We start from the raw sequence: 21,584 nt of genomic DNA, 5'->3' as shown, positions 1-21,584 counted from the left end.
TGCCTATTAAAAAGGTGACAGCTGCCCAAGGACAGTGGAAGGAGGCAAGACAGGCAAGTTTCCAAAGCTCTGCTGCAATTAGGCAGTCCTTTCAGCCCACCAGACTCCCAGAGGAAAGTATCTGCCCATAACATGTTGACTTCAGCAACTAAGATTGCATGTCGGCAGACATAAAACATCCGTACGCTCTTCTGAGGGGAATCAACATTGAACTGCGCTGGCAAAATCCCCTGCTGTCGCTCCCGATCTCTTCAGTAAGAGCAGCCGTTCTTTGGACCTGAAGCAGAGGCACTCTACTCCCCCAAAACCAAATTTGTCTATCCTGGGCCATACTTGGACACGTATTCCCAAGGTTTTTTTTCCATAATGACACTTCTGAAGCTGTGGTGATTAGTTAGGATTTTACATTAATATACTCGTATGGCTGTAGCCCATGACAGGCAGCAACACTCTTGCAACTCTACGCCTTAGCAATTTCAATGCTGGACAAACAGTGCATTTTTAATAAGGAATTATTTGCCCCACCCCCCAAAATAACAGTTAATTTGGTATTTAATTACAGGAAAAACTACTCTGGCACAGCTGGTTGTTCTTGAAGAACTAAACAGTTTCCTAGGCTTTTATTATTCAAACAGCATCTCAGATTGCTCTGCTCCTGCGCAATCTGGGAAAGAAGTCCTGAAGGTTGTATCTATCGCAGCAGCCAGGTTGATGATGATATGGCTTTGTCTGCAGAGAACTAATCCTTTTGACAAAATAGGATGTATTTTCCTGCTTCTGCTTTCTCTGATTCTTGCAGAGACAACAGAAGTCTGGCTCTTGCTAGCCACGAGCTGGTAAGACAAAGCACCTACTCTGACTCAAACCCACTCTGACTCAAAACCCCTCTTTCTTCCTTGGCCTCTAAAAAGCACAGACAAAGTTCAAAATACATACTTTGTGTCCACAGAGGGAAAAAACCCACCCTGATCTCATACACATGAGAAACATATTTTTAGGTATGTCCATCCCAAGGTGACCTTGCTGCACGTATCCTTTTATGATGGCCACTGCAATCCAGAACTTCTTACACCATGTGCTATACTTACAGTGCATATACATGCACTGTAACAATGTCTGAACTCTGCTTCACAATTTCTGTTGCTGGGTACTAGGTGCAGTGCTGTACCTCAGACGTGCCCCCCCCCCCCCTTCAGATTTGGCTAGGATATCCCAAGAGTCTGGTACTGATTGCTTCATACTTGATAGGAAGATGCAGCGGGAAGAGCTGATGAGGTCATGGATGCTTGGCCAAATGATGTACATAAGTGGTAACAAAGTGTCTTGAGAAATCACTGACAAGTGTAACCTTTTCCTGAGGTGCCTCTAGTAAGACAGATCCTTTAACGCATCACCCCCTGCAAGAGAGCAGCCTGGGCTCTGACTCAGTGCTGACATGCACTGACTCAAAAGCACATTTTACCATAACACTGTGGCTGACCACTGCCCACGCTCAAATACTAACCCACAAAAGCAACAAAGGTAACAGCTGGTGGCAGCATTGTCCTAGATAAGTTTAGACTGACTGCAACCACACATTTAAAGAGGCTCTTATTCTTTCCCTGGCACAAATGAGCAAATCTCACCATTTCCTTTTCTGTTGATCTTTAGCAAGAAACTTGACCACACAAAACAAATAAAAAATGCCCTCTCTTACTTTCTGACTGACAGGACTCTGTACTTTCCTAGTTGCTCCTTACTACTTCATCCTTTCCCAGCTGCAGTCTAAGCCTGCCTTGTCCTAGCAGACCATCATGGCCTCTGTTTCCCCTTCACCTCTGCTACCGTGTGCTCCACCAGCACTGGCCAGAGATCCTCCTGAGCATCCTGCACATCTGATGAGGACCAGTTGCTCTCCGAGCCTTCCTGGGGAGGCCCACTTCACTTGGGAAATGGAGTAATATAATCAAGCAAGAAGGAAGCAAGCTCTTTCAATGCTCTGCTGCTGACAGAGCTCACCGTGCTTCCGAGGCACTTCATAGCCACCTGTCTCTTAGGGAGCAAACTTGGGATACCTGCCTGCCTTTGAACAACAGTGTTAGGCATCTAGCCTAAACGTGCCACCAGTCAGGGTGGGCTGAGTTGTTCATGCAGTTTAAACAGAGTAAAGATCGAACCCTGAGTCTATACAGAGTTTAAGCTTAGGAAATTAGTGATAAGAAGCCAAAAAGGAAAATGCCACCGGCAGCATGCAGTTATTTATAATCTAGGCAAGCAGCAGACCCAACCTGCTTCTTCTCTCATGCATTCAAACCTGTGCTAGGTTCCACTTAGGTGAAGTCCGTTTTACAGAGGCATTTGTCACAAGTAAACACCTGTGAAGTCCATTTGTCACTGGCCTTGGCACGTTTCCTTTTGCTGCGTGCAACTGAGGTGGCAGCTTTCCGGCTCTGCCTGTGCTGGGTCGCTGCACTTCTGAAGTCTCGTCTGGAACTAAGTTTTTCTTTAGCTAGGGATTACTCTATAACAGAAAACGCCTCCAACAGGCCTCTGAAAAAAGGAGGCCCCAGTTCAACAGCCTTAGACTTGGGGACCAACATACAGCCCATAGCCAAGCTTCCTCCATCCTTGAATGCATTCCTGGAAAGACTTGCAATGCCGTCCACATCGCAGTTTACAGTTCTACCCTTCAGCAACATGCAATGAAGAAACAGGCAGAACAGAAGGACTTCAATTTAGACAAGAAAGGAATTGGACAGATCTCACATAGAGGGAGAAAAAATCCCTGAAGGTTCCCTAATGGACATTCACAGTGTTCACCAGTACCCAAATAAGCACAGATGCTTCTCCAATCCCTTTTGTTCCTTCTTGCATTGTTTTTTTCCCTCTAGAGTAGCTGCAGATAGGGCCTTCTTAAATTCAGTCTTTCCTGCCCAGTTGTAAAACAGGAAATTTACTGCTTGACCACCACACATCTAAACACTAATCCAAGAAGATGAATTCAGCCTTATATTTCATACCAACTCTTCCGTTCAGATGGAAGACTGTTAGCCCTCTTCTAGCAGGTGTCAAAAAACTACAAACATAATGCAAGGGACAAAGTCTCCATCTGTAAAGGCTGTATTCATCTTTAAAACTGCTTTGACTGTTTCAGAGTCATGTAAAATCTACATTTTTCCAAGTGTATTCCACATAAAAATAACCTAACAGCCTCCTACCTGAAAACAAAATGCAAGCACAGGTGGATATCGGAGCAAAAGAGTAACTTACATCATGTTTCACCACACTCTTCCATTAAAATAATGTTTTAATTTCATTACGTGTAGTAAGTGGGTTAAGTTAGTGCACATCAAACCCAAGCTACAGGTGGGAAAACCCAAAGTTCTCCTGCAGATGCCACTCAAATTTTCCTAGTACTTTGTTCATTTAAAGCTCTATAAAATGGTAAAAATCTCATACGGAAAGGAACTGTTATAAAGCAATATGAAAACTCAGTAAGTTTTAATACTGGTATTGAGACATATGTTTAAAAATTCCTGAAGCAAAAGTAACTACTACTATACTGTTTTGTTAAAGTAATATTATATATTGTATACACATTTTAGGTGCAGTAGTTTAATATTTTTAACAGCATACCAAGTGGGAAGAAACTACTTAATATATTTGTAACATACTGAAAATAGGAAAAAATAAATATACTGATTATATAAAGATTAATTCAGAGTATTCCTTTAGCTTCATTTTCCTGAAAAATACCTTGAAAAGTTTATATTTTGTACTTTCCATCTCTGGATTCAAGAGAAAATTTTTGTTTGCTCCTAAGTACATTGCCCTTATACAAGACTGCAGTATTCGTTAATTAGATCTAGTGCAATAACATATGAAAGTAAAATAATTGATAGATTAAGCAAATCTAGGTATGGTCTATGATCTGTGCATGTGTGTACAGTCTGTGATCTAGATTTGCTTACAGGATTTTATTGCAAGTGTCCTAAAAGTTGATGTCATGGCTAAGAGTTTCAGAGAACTCCTAATGCCCTGGAATATTTACCGTATTTCAAGAATACCTAAAGCCCTAAACTTGGAAAGCAGCACCTGCAATAGAATTCATATATACATATATATATAATGGAAGAGGAAAGATTTCTCATGCAAAAGCAGAAACACCTTCCAGTCAGACTGGGTAGTAAAACAAATTACTTCTTTTATATAGTAACACTGTAATTTCCACTTTGTCAGAGACACAGTAATGCTGCAATGTAAACTAAATGTAATGCCACATACCACAGCTCTTGCTACACAAAAAGCACATATGTTAAATACAAAGTTTGCTATCACAAGCTATGCTGCTTCCAGTTTTCTTCTTTCAGCAGTAAATTTCATTACAAACCTGATTCAGAGCAACTTCTGCTGGGCAAACTTCTGTTCCTCTTATACAGTCCTGAACTTCTGCCGTCTTACATGGAAGAGTAATGACTGAAAGTGATTTTATTATTTGCTTTAAAAGCCAGTCCATGCATTGGTGCAAGGGGTGGAGGCTCAGCTGCATGGGTGATTGGAGGGAGGGCTGCGAGCTGGCCAGCTATTTGTCCAGCTAAGGCAGGGAGGGAGGGAGGCAGGGAGGGAGAGAGAGAATCTTGCTGCTGTTCACATAAATCATATCCACTGTTTTCACAACCCAAAATCCAACTGGAATGCTGGTTTCTACAATTAAACACACCTATCTGCTTGCAATACAAAACATGCTGTGTAGTGAAGGTACCTACTGCAGCCCCCAGGGACCCCTTTTACACATCCTGAAGGTAAAGCAAAAATATGGATGTTAAAGTTGGACTCCCACTGCAAAAGACAAGTCTTCCCACTGCCCTTGTAAAAAACAAACTGGCTTTGAAGCATACTGAAGTGTACTTTGCAATGCTTTGAGGCCTGAATGCAACAGCCTAGCATGAAATCTGCTTTTCCTGAACACATTTTGGAAGAATATAATTCGAAAACTATTGCTGTGGCTAGAAACAGCACAGAAGACAGTATATTTAGAGTCTGGTTAGAGCCCATTCTGTTGAGCTGGAGGAGACACACCATCTATCATCTTCTCCTTTACATGGCCTGAAACGTAAAAATGCTGATGACTGGAATTAGAACAGTCCAAACATTCCTGTGACACAACCAATAACCCTCAGTTTCTTAAAAATTATATACAGTTGTGTTATTGGTACTATATAGTTGACTTTTTGTTACTTCCAATGACAGACAACCCCACCTGAAACATGTAGTAGCACCTCCAGTCATCATTATTCACAGCAGATTGTTTCCTTTGAAGCACTTGCATTTCAATCTCTCTCTGTGTTCACAAAGCACTGAAAATAGGAGCCTTGCAGAGACAAGCCCTATCCCTCACATTATTAAAAAAATCTTTCCTAAGAAAATGCAGAGAAAAACACATGTAGTGCAATAGCCCCCTGCAAGTTTTTGTTTTCCCCAGGTGTTCAGTCTGCCAATGGTGCAGGAGCATAGAAGGTTCCTCTTCCTTCCCTCACAAAACATCCTGCTTCCTATGGCCACGAACAAGGGACAAAGACATCCTTTCCTCAGCTCGCCTGGATCTAAGGAGAAATGCCTCTAAGAAGAGTGTGCTCCACCAGGGTGGGCCGTATTTCAAGACCAGAAGTCCAGATGTCATTTCTTACATTATCCAAGGCTATTCTTTTCTTAAAGCGCAAAAAGGTGTGAAAAGGTCTTGTTCATTGAAGTTCTAATGATAACACTCATTCTTCCGCTCCTGCTGACCTCTTCCTTGTTAAATATGAACTTTATCTCTTTCACAGTTAATACCCAGTCAGATGACAGAAAGAAGTTAGTTAAGCAAGAGGTTCAAGCTTGTAAACAGGTTAGCTTTCTTGTGTGGAAATACACAGAAATTACTTTTAAGGATCATCACTCTCAACCGTGACATTCAGGCATTCTTTCCCCAAACCACCACTCTCTACGAAGTCTGGGAAGGACTTGTGAATTACTTGTGTGGCTTTTAGCTAAGATCCTCAAGACCAGTTCTGAATCATTTCCAACCATGTAGATCCACTAGGAATTGTTGTTAATGCATAAATTAAGAGCATTACCTCTTAGTCATGGAAAACATCCCTTTCACAGGACATAGAGATGTGGTTGCAAAGGGGACATAGGCCCACATTTAAACAGGGGAATTGGAAATCTTTATTTTCAAGAAGGTACAACAAGCTTAAGAAATTAGTTTAATTTTAAAACTGCATTCCTGCAAACATATTAATTCCACAGAATCATAGTTTTTCCTATAGCATCTATAAAATATTTTATATACATGTATTCTTTGCATTTGTATGTACATGCATTTCAAAACCCTTTGCACTGTGCAGAATTAGCACAGACCCGCCCAGGACACGTTGTCATATTCACAGAGAAAGACAAACAATTCTTGGTATTCGATACACAAACCTGGTCAGACTGAAACCAACAGGAAAATTCCAAAATATATCACTGGGGTCAAGATTTGATTCCAAAGGAGGACTTGAAATTAGGGAACAAATTAGGAAGAAGTAGGCAGTAATGACAGAATGGATTAACCCCCCTCCCAACAATACACAACCACAACAAGACAAGGGTTGTTCACACTTTCTCACCATAAATACTTCCAGGGTGTCACCTTTTTTTCTGGATCTTTTTCTACTACCCACTGTAATCTCCAGCACTCTTCCAATTTATTCACTGTACACTTAAGATGAAAAAACCCACCACTGCTACAGTTTCATGGTAGAGCACCATCACTCTACCTTACATGGATTTACTTCTCAAACAATAAAATTGTAAAAACACAAATTATTTCTCTCGTTTTAACTTTGTCTGCAAGTGCCATAACACACATCTCAATCACCATATTTAACTACTTTAATACACAGCAGAAAACAGTCCACTGAATGTACCATAACAGTTCTAGACTTTGCAAAAATCCATTTCCAGTACATTTCACTGAAAACTACAAAATTTATTTTAGTAGCAGTTATTTATTCATCCATGTATCAGCAGCATCTCCAAAGCTTTCTCTGGTACCATTTATAAATCTGAGGCACCAGATCCACTGGGATTGCCTCTTCAGAAGTCAATCTTCCTTTTATGGAAAATGCCAGAAACAAGATTACAGTAAGTCATATTTATTAAGCATTTAATATTTATATTACATTTAATCTTTATATTAAGTATTTGGGTAATTGAAGTATTACCCAAATCCGTCTTTTCTTTCTGCCTCTCTTCATTTTTATTCTTGACCTTATTATGATACAGATTTGTTACAGACACTAGAAGTTCAGATCCTTCAGGGGCTGTATAAATCAGTTCGAAATTTCATCCTTATTCTTTAAATTAAGAGTAAAAGCTACTGACATTCATAGGGCTGGAAAGTCACTCACAAGTGCACTTTCTGGTTCCCTGGGAGCTATCCGCTGGCTGTGAAAACGATTCATCTCTGGTAACACCAGTAAATTTATGGATCACTACAAAGACAGATAGGACCTGCACTGCTGTGGTTCATTTGACTTTATAAAACTTATTCCCATGAAGAGAAGCACACAGCAGCTACACTAAATTTAAACCTAAAACTCTCTGTGGTTCCTATCCAAGAGGTAGGAAATACAGTGGCTGGTGAAATAAAGTAATTTGCATCTGTCCTGCATAGATGTAGAGCACTGTGGGGTAGATCAGTGTGTCCCCACTACATAGTGTTTGGTTCAGAGGTCCTATGGACCTGTGTGTTTTCAGCCATGCATACTTGAAACTACAAGGCAACTACAAGACAACCATTTTGCCACCCAGCAGAGTGATGTTTTTGTAGTCTCAGCCAAATGCTGTATTTGGTGGTCAAAGGGTGTGGGACACATCAGCACCAGAAAGATGTTGATCAAGGTATGGGGTCTGGTGTGGTACCAGTGAAGGATGCCAGATCTGTGGCACTTCGGTCAAGACTAAGCACCACAAGTGCTGTCTGGAGGCAGCTACCTGCAGCAGCATACCCAGCCTCTCTCATGGATGAAATTCTTGTTTCTCTCCAAATAATTGCCGTGGAACATACAAGACTGTGTAGTCTGCTTTGGCCCTCAGTGCATTTCCAGTTACAAATCCAACTGCGTTTTGACCAACAACATTACTTTACAGCTTAAATTCAGGCATTAAAGGCTTCTTTTCTGGTCCTTAGCAATTATATAACACTTGGATTATCTAAAGTGCTTCATCCAACAGTTCTCTGACTGCATACCCCAAGGACTTTCTCAGCACATTCTTTCCACAAAGAAGTTGATCAGAAATTCTCTTCCATGAAAAAGATGATGACATTAGAAGGAATGCAGTGGAAGAGAATACTATTTTACTTATTTTATTTTCCTATGAAAGCTCCTTTAAGCCTTTCTCTTATAGAGTCAAAAGCGTATGAACATATTTTCACATACTTATGTAGAAATTCATGCTCAGGAAACTTTAAATTAAAAAAAATCCTCATTAATTTATGAAATTTGGACACAGACAAACAAAAATACTACAGAAGCCCAAATGACAAAGTGATTAAAAGCTGCTCTGCTGTTGACTCTGACTTGTCTCGCAGATACAGCCCCTCGCTACGGGCCAGAAAGCTCTGGAGTTTTACATAACTAGAGGTTAGAGGTTGGCAAAAGCATATCCATGCGCTTGCCCTATAACTACCCATACCAACTGAGGTTAAACATGAACAAAAGTGCTTGAGGGACCGGGGCCTTTGAACCATTGCCATCCCTTGACAGTGCTCTGCACAGCACATGTGCTGCTTTGCCTTGGAAGTCAGGATTTCCCAGCCAGCTGTAACAAACATGAGTTTTAGTTATTGTTAGTTATGTAACAAACACAACTTCTGACATGCACAGGAAAAAACCCACAACAAACCACAGCATGGTTCGTACAGACTGCAGCTCTAATGGGATTTGAGATGTACTGGTATTCATAAAACGATTCAGCAAGTGCCAGCAAGAATCTTTTCTATGTCAGGATAAATAAAGTAATTGGCATTCAACAGTTCTGAGAATAAGTTAATTAAATTAGTGCAATTTATGTGATAATCTACATAAGCTGATCATAAACATGTAAGAGAGGAAAAGAATCTTTATAAAGCTCAACAGTAACATAGGCTATCACTACAATGCAATGACAGGATAATTTCTGAAGAGAATATATTACACACACTTTTAAAAGGGTTTCCTATTTATTAAAATAAATTTAGTTTAGATTGCTTCTCACAATTTAAGCAGATTGATGAAACAGTTCCTACACTGTTGTACAGACTAAAATAAAATTACCACGACTTCTCTCAAGTTTTCTTTTATAATTCTCTGCACTTTTTAGCTAGAAATAAAAATACCTCAAATCCTGACCTTCTCTAAGAGAAATGTAATGAATCCTATGAAAAATAATCACATCCTGTAAGGCTAATACAGACATCAAGAACAAATCTGCTAACCTGCATTTCATATGTAACAAGAGCAGCTACATTGGCACAAATTCCTACTACTTATTTTGACCCAAGAGTGAGTCATTTAACCTAATATTAAGCATATCCCAAGAAGCTACTAGCTATCATTTGTTGAATTCCAAATATTCCCAAGGGTCTAAAGAAAATGTTTGTAGCACTGACACATAATGCTGTCCCCAAGTCTAAAATCAGAGTTTTGGAAAAGCCTTGGAGAAAGAACGTAACTATTTAAAGCCATAATCTCTAGAAAAAGAATAATCTATGCATATTTTTTGGCCCAAGTCCACACTTTGAACACAGGGCAAACATGAATTGGAAATTTAGATAAATTTTGTCAGGTACAAAGAAGAGTCAAGGAAAACAGGTTAAAACTAATACTTGATCTGTAATTGAAAATAAAGTGCCATACCAATTCTTGCCAATAATGAAGCCATCTCACATCTCCTTGGAGACCTAGGAAAGAAGCACCAGGTGTGGGACCATACTGCAGCTCAGGAAGGAGTATGAGGAAGGCATCACAGACTAGTTGTGGTGTGAGCACACTTCATCAGAGGCATGAAGTAACAAACAGTTTCTCAGTAAAATCAAGGATGAATATCTACCAGAAAATAAAAAGCTAAGACATGGAGCATTTTTTGAGATGTAAGCTACTGGATAACATCTTATACTGCTTTTCCAAAAGGCTGATAGAACTCACAGCATCTCAAAGTGAAGCAAATTTATACAAAAACATAAAAAGTATTCCACTTCTGGTAATAGTCCATGTTTGAGCCAAATGTGTGGTAACATACTACTGACCACATATATTTTCTTCTAATGGCAACTTCAATAGGTAATTAAGCACATTTCATAGTAATTATCCTAGCCTATGTAAAGGTAACTGCATTTTTAAAGGAGTATTTAAAACATAAAAAATCCCCTTACCCAAACAATGGGGTTCTGAATTATTTATTACTAGCAGTTATATCTTTCTTTACAAAGACATTACTTACTGAGTTGTTTTGAGTGTGTTTCCTTTATAGTTTTTTAAGTTTGCCTTGTTCTAGTTATCACTTTCTTGATTGCCTGAATTAACTAATCAGAAATTTATATCCTGTGGAGACCGATGATGAGCAACACGCAATTCCATATGAATTTTAGGTGAAGCCATTTATTGGGTGAATTCACACAGATTACATACCTTTGTTACTGCAAACGTGGCAAGCTAAAAAACTGTTAATTGGTTACATACACTGTTCACAGCACACTGATTGGTTAGTAATTATAACGAGTTCTGATAGACATATCTTATAGCTAAATATCGATAGTTTACCTTTGATGCCTAAAAGCATCCGCACACCTGCTGTTTTGACCATCTTATTATGGTTGTTTCTTAACATGTTCTGTTACTCCCAAGTACCTTCCCATCACTGCTTCTTGGTTTAGGGTAGCCTGTACCCCTGTCATCAAGGCCGCTGTGTATTGAGAATGTGATTATTAAGATCCTCTCAGCATGAGTAACTTTTCCTGTCTCATGGGAACAGAAGGCTATTGTCAGAGCCTAAATCTTGGGAGAAGAGAGCTAGGCCGCTAGCAGGCCTGCTGTCTTCCCCGACAGTATCCCAGTCCTATAATATAGGCCTGTCATCGTTCAGCTTAGCTTTTTCCCCCACCAGCCAAATAATCTATTTTCTCAGTTTACCTGGATGTTTTCTATTGTTGCAGGAATATTTGAGGGGGGTTTTGATTTTGTTTGTTTTTTTAAAAAAAATCTTTTCAATTGAAGAGGCTAAAAGCGTTAGGGTCAGGGAGATCTTTCCACCTTTAATAAACATGCAGTTTTCCCATAAAAAAGCCCCATTTTTTTTGGGAAAAGAATTATATTAACTCAATTTCTACTTCACTCCCGAGATATGTCATTAACAACATGCTGGAAGATTCCTGAAAAAATTATATGAAGGTTGCTAGTTTTATTTACTCTTTTTTAAAGCTGGTTTTAATCATGCATCAGGGCTTTATCTCTCACCCCATGGTTACTAAGTTTCCATGACAGCCTCTTGTGTAAGACATAAGCAAAAGCCTCTTACAAGCTTACATCAGATCAATTCCATCTATTATGTCTTCTTCAAAACAGGCAAAATAAAAAATAAGCCCCTAACAAACTAGCAGAGAATATTGACCAGTACAACCCTGCGGGGGGTGGGGGCGGTGGAGTATTGGTATTTTTATTTTTCTGTGCTAATAGGAAGATATGACTAATGACTTCAGGATCAAAAATCCCAACCCTTTCCCTGATAAAAACTATTTCTTTTCACAAAACCTGGTGATTCTCTAAAAGGGGCCAAGCCACTGATTAAAAAAAAGAAATTAATGAGAGCCCGTTCACATATCTTCTATAAAGATTACAAATTTTTTGGAATGGCTTTGGATGTGCACTCCTGAGCACTTCCACAAGGGAGCCACAAAGGAAAGAGCTCAACAGTCCAAAAAGTAGCCTAATTTCAAAGTGTAAGAATGGAAATCAAAGAACTAATGATTCACCTCATTTCTCTCCTCTATTCCCAGCTTCAGCTGGATGGTTTGAGAGTAGAAGTGGTATCAGCATCACAGATTCTTGCTCTGCTGAGGTTGCCCAGCACCTCTTGGCCCATTCAACCAGAGCACCATACACTAATAGGCTCCAACTGGTCTTTTTGGTTTTAAAAAAGACAAATACAACAAAGCAATTATTTTCCTGTATCCATTTATTGAAATTTGTTTAAAATAACTTAATTTTTATAAAAAAATTTTACTTTCCCCCTTTTTGCTATGGGTCCAAGGAAGAACAGGGTGTGGACATAAAGGATAAACATATCTAACTTAAGACTAAAAGAAATCATAGATGATACTGGTAACAGCTTTGCTTACAAAAGTGTCACAGAGCAAGGGAAGGGAAAGAGTTTCTATCACAAATATTACTTGTTTCTGTGTGACTTTTTATGGCATAAAAGTTAAGATCTGATCTTAAGGGGATTACAAAAGTAACCCCAACTAGGTCACCTAATTGAGGTGTCACAACTTTCTCAAAATGGCATGTCCAAAATGAAATATGTATTAGTTATCTGCCAATTATAACAGCTTGCAAAGCCAAGTTTGATTTCTCTTGTTTGCAGAAATCCAATAATTAGATTCAGACACTGTTTATATTCCATATTTTATTATTTATCCTAAGTCACAAGCAATAACAATTAATTTAAGAGACTCTTACATAAAGGTTTTGACAACTCTCCTTTGCAACCAAATATTGCTCTGAAATAATAGGGAAGTATTCAAAGTAGGATCCATAGCAGGATCTGTACTGGATTTTAAATATTAAATTTTGCTTCCATTCTCTGTGAAAATGGAGCTGTGTTGTGAAATCCCCAAAATAAGAAGACACTAGAAAGTCTCTATAGCAACCCTGTTACAGAGCATTACCCTTTGACATTCAATGTAGACGCTCCACACACACATTCTGAATATACACTGTCCATGTCAAGATCATATAAATCCTACATCTAACATTATTTATAACTGAGGCAACTAGTGCCAGTGAGTTCCTTTTTCATTCTTGGCTTTAAATAGCACCTCTACATTTAATGCACCAAGAACTGAGCTTGAAGAACATTATAACCTTCAACTGTGTGTGTTTCTGAAATTGTTTTCAAATTTCTTGGTATTTTTCAAGCAAGTCAGTAAGCAGCTTGGCTGTGTGTAACGTCTCACAGGTAAAACATGAGCAGGACTGCAAAACACAGCAAAAATCACCACTGAACATGTCAGTCATACACTGGGATTTTGATCACTGATTTCCAAGTGGCCGAGCAAGAGCTATGGGAAGTGACCCTATATTAGCCCAACCATGTCCTGCAGCTTTCCAGAGAGCTTACACTGGCACACACTAAGTGCTTCATTTTGTCACACAATGCAGCACTGCAGATAGCAAGTCTGTTCAGCATGACCTGAAGACACAAGGAAAACCCTTTGTGAACTTGCTTTAAGAAAGTATTCTTGTGTAAGCTAGTCGAATCACAGCTATGCATGATAGTTGTATAACCATGATGAAGGCTTCTGCTTCCCAGATCTGATTTAATGCATAAAGCTTGAAACGTCGTCAAGTCTGCCTGAAGAAATCAGATCTCTTGGTATAAATCCAGAACAAGCTTAGCAATAGCAGCAAAGTCATTTCAGCAGAGCATAAAAAAACCCCATGTAAGATGGCACAAGTGTAGGTTCATAAGCTTATGAATATTCTGAAAATAATAAATGACATATGGAAAAACACAAACAACTCAAAGTTCAACTTGTGTATGTGGTCAAGTGTATTTGTACTCCCAGCCAGCAGAATGATCTTTACTTGCAGCTTAGGAGTCCCACAGTTTCTCCTGAAGGCTGTTCTGCTCATAAAAGTCAGAAGTGATTTGACCATTAAATTCCATTACTGCACCCACAAAGCTACTCCAATGGCTACCAAATAGCACAGAGGAACAAACCGCTTGCACTAAAATACCTGTTGTACCAACTGATGCACTAGTTAAAATACATTACTTGCAAATGTGTTTTCAGGAAAATTTGGATCACATAGGTACTGGAAAGTGGTTGGGACAGCCCATCACTTCCCCCATATGAAGACTGGGTGAAATCCAGCTTTCTAATTTTGCTCTGTTATGGCAACAGAAAGCCCCATAAAGTTAGAATTTTTGACTACCTTGCATGAACACAGAACACCTTGATAAACATTGTATACCACCTCCTTGCTCCAGTAACTTCCTTCCTTTGACACATCCAATGGTACTGAGTGGCAGGCTCAAATTGTGACCAAGGAGGTCAAGGTCTGTCACACAAGTAATTACGAATTCCCTCAGACATCCTCTAACATCAAGCACATAGTTATTGAATTCTTCTATTTGTTAACTGCATGTTCCATCTTTTTTTTTTTTTAATCATCCATTAACTTAACTGAAACAAGATAGTTCTTCCTTTCTTTGTTCCTAAATCAACCACTTTTTCTAAACGTATACAAGAATGGGCCTCATCTCCAGCCATGCTGTGAATAAGCTAAGGGGGTAAAATCCCATAAAACACTAGATCCTAATACAGTCAATTCTATTTGGTTAAAAAAACCCACCCCAAACACACAAAACCAGGTCCCCAAATGTCCAGACACTGCAAATAACTAGACTAGTTATCACCAAAGAGTTAAGCTTCCCTACACTATATGCATGTGGGTTTGTATATCTGCCCGAGTGCAAACTGCAGTGCTGCTTGGAATGCTTCTCAGTGCCCAACACGCCAAAGGATAGCTTTTCTCTGGGTGGCCCAGCCCTCATCATTACAATGGCTGGGTCACAATTTTGGAATAAAACTGTCCTCCTCTCTCACTGGCTCATGTGCTCTAGAGGCAACGGCAGCAACTTCAGTTCAAAGCGCCTGTCTGTGCAGAGGCAGGATCTGGCCACAAACCATTCCTTACTTGCCCCAAGAGAAAAAGGTGGCAAGGATAGATTCATTGTCTCAAGGGTGAAACCCACAGGTTTCTAGTTGAAATGCAATGATCTAGGGTAACCTCACAGGAAAACACAGCCAGGAAAAACATCACATTTTGCCAACAGTTTGAAAATAAACTTGTGACATCTGATACCTTCTTGTTTAAAAGACTAATTAGAATGCACACAATCCCTTTTGTGTAAAATATTCTGTGGCAAAATGACATAGAAATTACTTCTAATTCTGAGATGCTATCATTTCTCTTACTAATACTAGATGCAACATTTCAGCAACTTACTGATTTTTATTGAATTTGATTAATGGGTAACATTTGCAAACTGTATTTATTTTCATAATGCAAGACATTTTTGGCACAAAAAGTAATTACACATTCCTCATAGAAACCCTGTTACAACATGAAGCATTAATTGTTCTACACTGGCAACTGACACTCACAGAATTAATTTAGTTATATAAAATTAAGATAAGCAGTATAAAATCCTCAATGCCTAATCTGAAAAAATTCTTATCTAGTTTAAATTATAATCAACTTGTCACCAAGCCTATCTTGGCTAAGATACTTTTTCACCTGTGTGTTACTTCACTGGCCTTCAGAAAAGGCTACGTTGGCATACAGTTGTCAAACTCCTGCTCCTTTTTTTCTGCCCCTAGAACTGCAGCCAGCGTTGCACATGCATTTCTCAAGCAGTACTCCAGTTTCCAGCAGCTGAAGAGGCTACAGCAGAACCAAATTGTTCCCTGTGCTCAAATTCCTGTAACTTCCAGTTACTTTTTTTATTATTATTATTTTTCTTTTAAACTTGGCCTTTTTTCACATGCATACTAAGTTCAATTTTTCATTCTCCTCTGCCTTTTTAAAATATTATATGCAAAGAACAGAATCTCATCTTAAAATCATGTATGGACCCACTAGAGTGGCCTGGACATCTTTATATCCAAATATCCTTCCCTTTAACTATAGCCTCTCATGAAAACATAGCCTACAAGTACTGAAATATCATACATATCTACCTAAATATTAAGCTTTTTCTTCAGAAGTAGTGTACGAAGTACCACATGCCAACAGTAACTCTCAGAGACATTATTGGTAACAGAGTCCACCTTGTAACATGAAAAGTGAACTGCACTGTTAGAAATACAAGATCCAGACAAAACATTGCTGCAATTTTGCAATACGTGATTTTCAACAGATACAGAGAGATGCCAGGGAACACATCATTGTTTAGCTGTATTTATCTGCAATTTTGCTGATTTTGTGCTAAAGCCAGAAGAGAAAAGTATTCTGATGTGATGAGTGTTCTTCAAAAAGCAGTAGAGAGTTCCATCTGTTTCAGTAGAGGTTAAAACAATCCCATGAGCATCTTAATTTGAAAATTTGCTTGAGTAAAGCAATTTTAGAATGTTAATGCTCTCCTCGGTAGAGTGGAGTATCAAAAGCCATCAGGTAACATATGACATTCAGATGCTCAATACTAAGTATTCATTTCAAAAATAAAACTCACCTCAGAAGAAATTCTAAAAAGGGTTGTTGGTTTTTTTTAAACTTAGAGCACTGTACTAGATGAAAAAGTTGAGCAAGATCTAGTTTTATGCTAAGAATCCTTCGTCATTATAAGAAAACCCTTGTAGAAGTCTAATGATCAAAAAAGAAATTATAAATACTTTGAAGACAGCAGAAGGAAAATCACTGTTGCACTTCAGCCTTTCTCCACTGAAGCATAAAAATGATAGGTCAAAGCACCTAAATGTTCATAGTTTCACAAACTTTGTTTCTCAAACAGAGCATCCACAGTTCAATGTCTGGCATGAAACTACCTAGAACATTATCTATCCAGATCTTGGTAAAGACAGGAAAAAAAGATTATAAAAGTGCAACAATTACTAGTCCATGCTTCACCCATTAATAACAACATGATTTTTTCAGGTTACTGGATCTGAGGGGTTAAACAGCTTTGGAAATATCGCTCCCAAATGCTGTCAATCTGCTACACTTAAAATACAAATAACAAGTTCTAATTAAAGTAACAAGATAGCACGGAAGTTTGGAAATCCAAGGTAGGAGGTCTGGATTTAAAAAAAAGCATATGGAAGGTAATTCCTAAGGACTTTATGGATTACGAGTGACTGCACATAGTAGCATATTTTCAGTGGTGTAAAAATTAGACATTTTTTGGTGACAGTTTAAAAAAAAAAAATCTATTATTATAGGCACAGTAAAATTTCCTGCTAGAACAAAAGATAAAAATCAGCCTGCCATATGACCCACTTGGAATTAACTGGCATTTAAGCAGGGATTTCCCTGCTGACTAACTTCCTGGCTATTTCCAAATTCTGCAGGTGCAAAACTTTTATGATAGAAGACAAAATCAGTAAAACCTGATACTCTGCTACAGCATTGCAGATGCGTATGGAAGCCTGCCACAGAAGACTGCCTGTTGTGTACAAAAACATTTGCATGTATTGTACCTCCAAATGATGGTAGAAGTTCTACCTCCTTCTGTGTAACTCTCCAGTACCACTAGTAGTCATCCTAACACTCGTTATCCCGAATGATGGACCAAAGGGTGACAGACTACAGGTGCCTGTTGACATGATGCTGAGAGAAACCTTTGAAAACCCTGAAAGTAAAAGTCTGAAAAAAAGTAGCATTCTTCTAGCCATACAACACAAATTGGTATTTTGTCTGAAGTTTTCAAGACAGCTAATTCTACACATCAAATACTGCAGGTAATGTTCTAAGCAGGAAGACTTCACAAAGCTACAGCTGAACATAATTTACTTACACTGAAATTCCCTACAGTCATAAAAAGTTCAAAAATAATAATAAAAAAAATCACTAAAGTATTAGAACTGATCCATTATCCTCAAAACCTGCCTTAAAAGAAGGGTTTTCTGGTGGGAATTACAAAACCCACCACAAACTGCAGACAACTATGCAAAAGCCAAGGATGCTTCCAATAATTCTAAAAGGATATATACGGACACACTACAGCAAATGGATGCATTGTCCAGAGCAGAAAAGATGGATTTATTCTTGCACTGGACTGCAGTGTTTCGTATGAAATTGGTGATAGTTATTAAGCTAAAACATGAGGAAAGGAGAAACATGCAGTAAAGCTACTGTGCCCAGAGATCACACAGATCAAACACAGTTACTCCTTCAGAATAAAGGCCCCAATTATTTAAGTATAACTTTGCACTCTGCTGTGATAGCTGCGTGAGTGTGTCACATTAGAAGTTGTGTCATGACCTAGACATAAATCACCCACAGAGGCAGAAAAAGCCTCTGAGAAAACAGAGACAGCTACTTTATGATTCCATGCCTATCACCATAATATACACGCTGGGGTCAGTTATGCCATGACAGTGCCATGACTCTTTCAATAGTTGAAGTAATTACACATTGTCTTTTCATTCTACCTGTTCCTGAAACTCTATAGTGCAGACTCTGGAAAAAACCTAACCCCTCAGAAAGTTATCTTGTGTTCTGCTAACAGGTTCTCTTCAAAGAAAACACATAAACAGAGAGGGAAACTACCCTTCAACTGGGGAAATTGTTAGAACTACGGGTCTGGCTCTTCCTTAACTTCGCTTAATTGAATTTATTCATACTCCTTTTTTTTAATTTTTATTTCTGTTCCTTCCACAAAGGACAAAATTCCAAACAAACTAGTGCTCACCCTCTTAACTGCCTGAAACTAAACTAAAAATTTGTAGAAGCTTGTGTAAAAGAGAGGAGATAGACACTAAGTTGAATGTGAGTAGTGTTCAGAGCATTTTAAAGTTAATCAAACTGACTCTACGATACACAAAGAAAGCACAGGTAGCAAGCACATGCTGGATTAAAGGCTATTTGGAAAGCACAATCAAAACTGGATGAGAAGCCATGGATATGGAGGAGTTAATTTTTTGCATTGATACAAATTCTGAAGCAGTGCAAATGATCAAAAGAGAAGCTACTGACAGATTGGAGTATGACAACCCCTTCCCCCCCCCCCCCCCCCCATTGAATTTAACATGTCCCTAAAAAATATAACTGGGTATTACATGGGCTCATTCTCAGGCTTGGCATCAGCCATCAGCAGAAATTGTACCTCATGACATCCATGCTTAATACAACTTACCGATGCCCACGGACAGACCAAATTATTATGCAACAGAACGCCCACTCTGCTGGAAAATGTTTTTAACACTCAAATGAACTGCAAGTCTTCCTGGATTAAAAAAGAAGGTTGGGCTGTAGCTGATGAGCAATTTTCTTTTCATATCTGTCAGCTTTTCAAATTACAAGCAGTGGTTTGTATTATAGCAAAGAGTAAAATGACTTAGTGACCCCATTTATTTGGATAATTCTTGAGGGTTATGTAGCTCAAATTCATGGAACTAATTTGTCTGGATAACAGCTTTACAAAGGTTCAGAAAAGTCTAGACATTTTCACTGTGGGAAAAAAAGACGCACAATCACTTTGATACAAACCTTAAAAATAATATCCTGGAGTCATCTTTTTGTATTGCAAATTGTATTTCTAAAGTCAACAGCAGATAAACTAAAGCAGTTGAAAGTAGCTGTGTTTGTAGAACACTGAAAGGTATCAAAGGAGATGGAAATAGCCTTTGATCCAACTATTTTGCAAGAAGTGACACAGCACGAATCAGATACCTGCAGTGTTATAGGCTCCACGCAATTTTTAAGGTACACGAAACTTTACCTAAATACAATAAGATCAAGAAGTAAGCTGCTTCTCAAAGAATTAGTTAACTATGTCATTTCCAACCCACACTAACAAAGGCTTAGGCACAAGAGCTGCAAGATTAGTGAGAAGCTTGAGCACAGTTCCTAGCAGCCTAACAGTTTGACTAACAGGCGAAAGAAGAAAAAAAAGGAAGCAAGGGAAGAGAAAAATATTGTATTTGAGATTTACATCAGTCACTCTCACTACAGTTACAATTTCAGCTTAGAATTAGGTCTTAAAACTTAGCTCAATGTACTTTGGCTTTATTCCATTCTGGCCTGCCAAACTATGTTCCAAAACTGGTTTAACTGGAACCATGTTCAAAATCTGCTGCCAAGCTGTTTTAGCTCCAGAACAGGAGGGAAGGAAGAGTCAGTACTTACTTCTTTAGAAAAGAAGAAAATACTTAATGCTTTATCCTTGATCCAGAAATTCAAAGTTACGTATAATCAAAAAGACTGAAATCCCCTCAAAATTAAGGGCTTTGTTATAAAAGCACTTAAATTTACTACAGATTGTAACCACATGGCAAAATTATTTCCATAAATACACTTTGAGTCCTAGTTAGTGAAACAAAGTTCTTTTCAGCTGTGCTAAGATAAAAAATATCTCTGCAATTATTCATGCTGAAGTAATGCCCAACTCAGAATCAATGCCTGCCCAAGAGCCTCATCTAAGAAAAAATCAGTAGTATGAGAAAAGTAGAGGTAAAACAACCAAATACAAGTAAAGCATGTGGGACGGTGTTTTCTATTTGTCTTCCTACTGATGTCCAATCAATTTTCCTGACTGTCAAAACAAGAAGCTCCAGTGTAGCTATTGCTACTAATACCTTCAAACATGAATGGGAACAGTTCGTAAAGTTCATCTTTCAAACACAGTTCAGCTGATTCAGGTCAGAAATTGGGGATTTTGACCCCACAATCCAAGCTTGGCTGCCTGCTTCCTGCAGAACTAGTTTTTCAATAGTAAGCTGTTTGCCCAAGCAAAATCCAATAGGATTGTTTCCTTTCTAAATTCTTATATCCAGATGTCTTGCTTTGGTGCTTTTTAGGTTATGCAGATCCAATATTTTCCATTATACATCAAATGCAACCCTTTCAAAAACTGTCTTTAGCCATCCCTCCTTCTGGCAAAGCTCCATCAGCTGAAGATTTACAATCAGCCTGGAATAAAAATTTCCCCTCTTGTACTGCTAAATTTCATCAGAGCACATACTATGAACAATCCAATAAAAAGAGAGGTTTTATTTGACTGACACTTCATGGTGTCATATTTGGCTGAATTTTTATGGATTGCTGCCAAGGTAGAGATAGGTAATAAAATGGTTCTACACTTGTATTTCTCTTTCCAGCTGTTACCACCAACAGAGTGGTTGCATCAGTCTCAAAGGCTGGTGAGCAACAGTGAGACATGCTTGGTTCAGGACTAGCTGCAGAACTGTCACCAGAGCAGGTTTTGAAATGCAGTGTGAAAGTACAAGAGAGTCACATACAGGTGAAACCCCACTGGTACCACAAGTCAGCAAAATGACCTGATGGCAGCATGCATAGGCAGAGCTGTCTGCCCCTTGGTATATTTACATGGGCACTTTTATTCAATTCAGATGCACATTTTCAGAGGTATTCTTCCCAGTAACCCTGACTGTGCTTTGGTTTGCTCCACGAAGCAATCCTGAACTGCCCTTTTAGAATACATACTTCAGAACAGCACCTACGGCACTCCAGCACGTGGTTCAGTCTGTGGGACCAAACAAAAGTTAAGCTGAAGTCCTTCCAGGTCTCCCGCAGATACCAAAACCATGCAGTGCAGTCAGTAAGTCTGCAGCACCAGAAGTTTTCCTGCAGAGC

This window comes from Gallinula chloropus (genome assembly GCF_964237585.1).
Source record: "Gallinula chloropus genome assembly, chromosome: 7".
Classification (NCBI taxonomy): Eukaryota; Metazoa; Chordata; class Aves; order Gruiformes; family Rallidae; genus Gallinula; species Gallinula chloropus.
Note: the sequence above shows the minus strand (reverse complement) of the source record.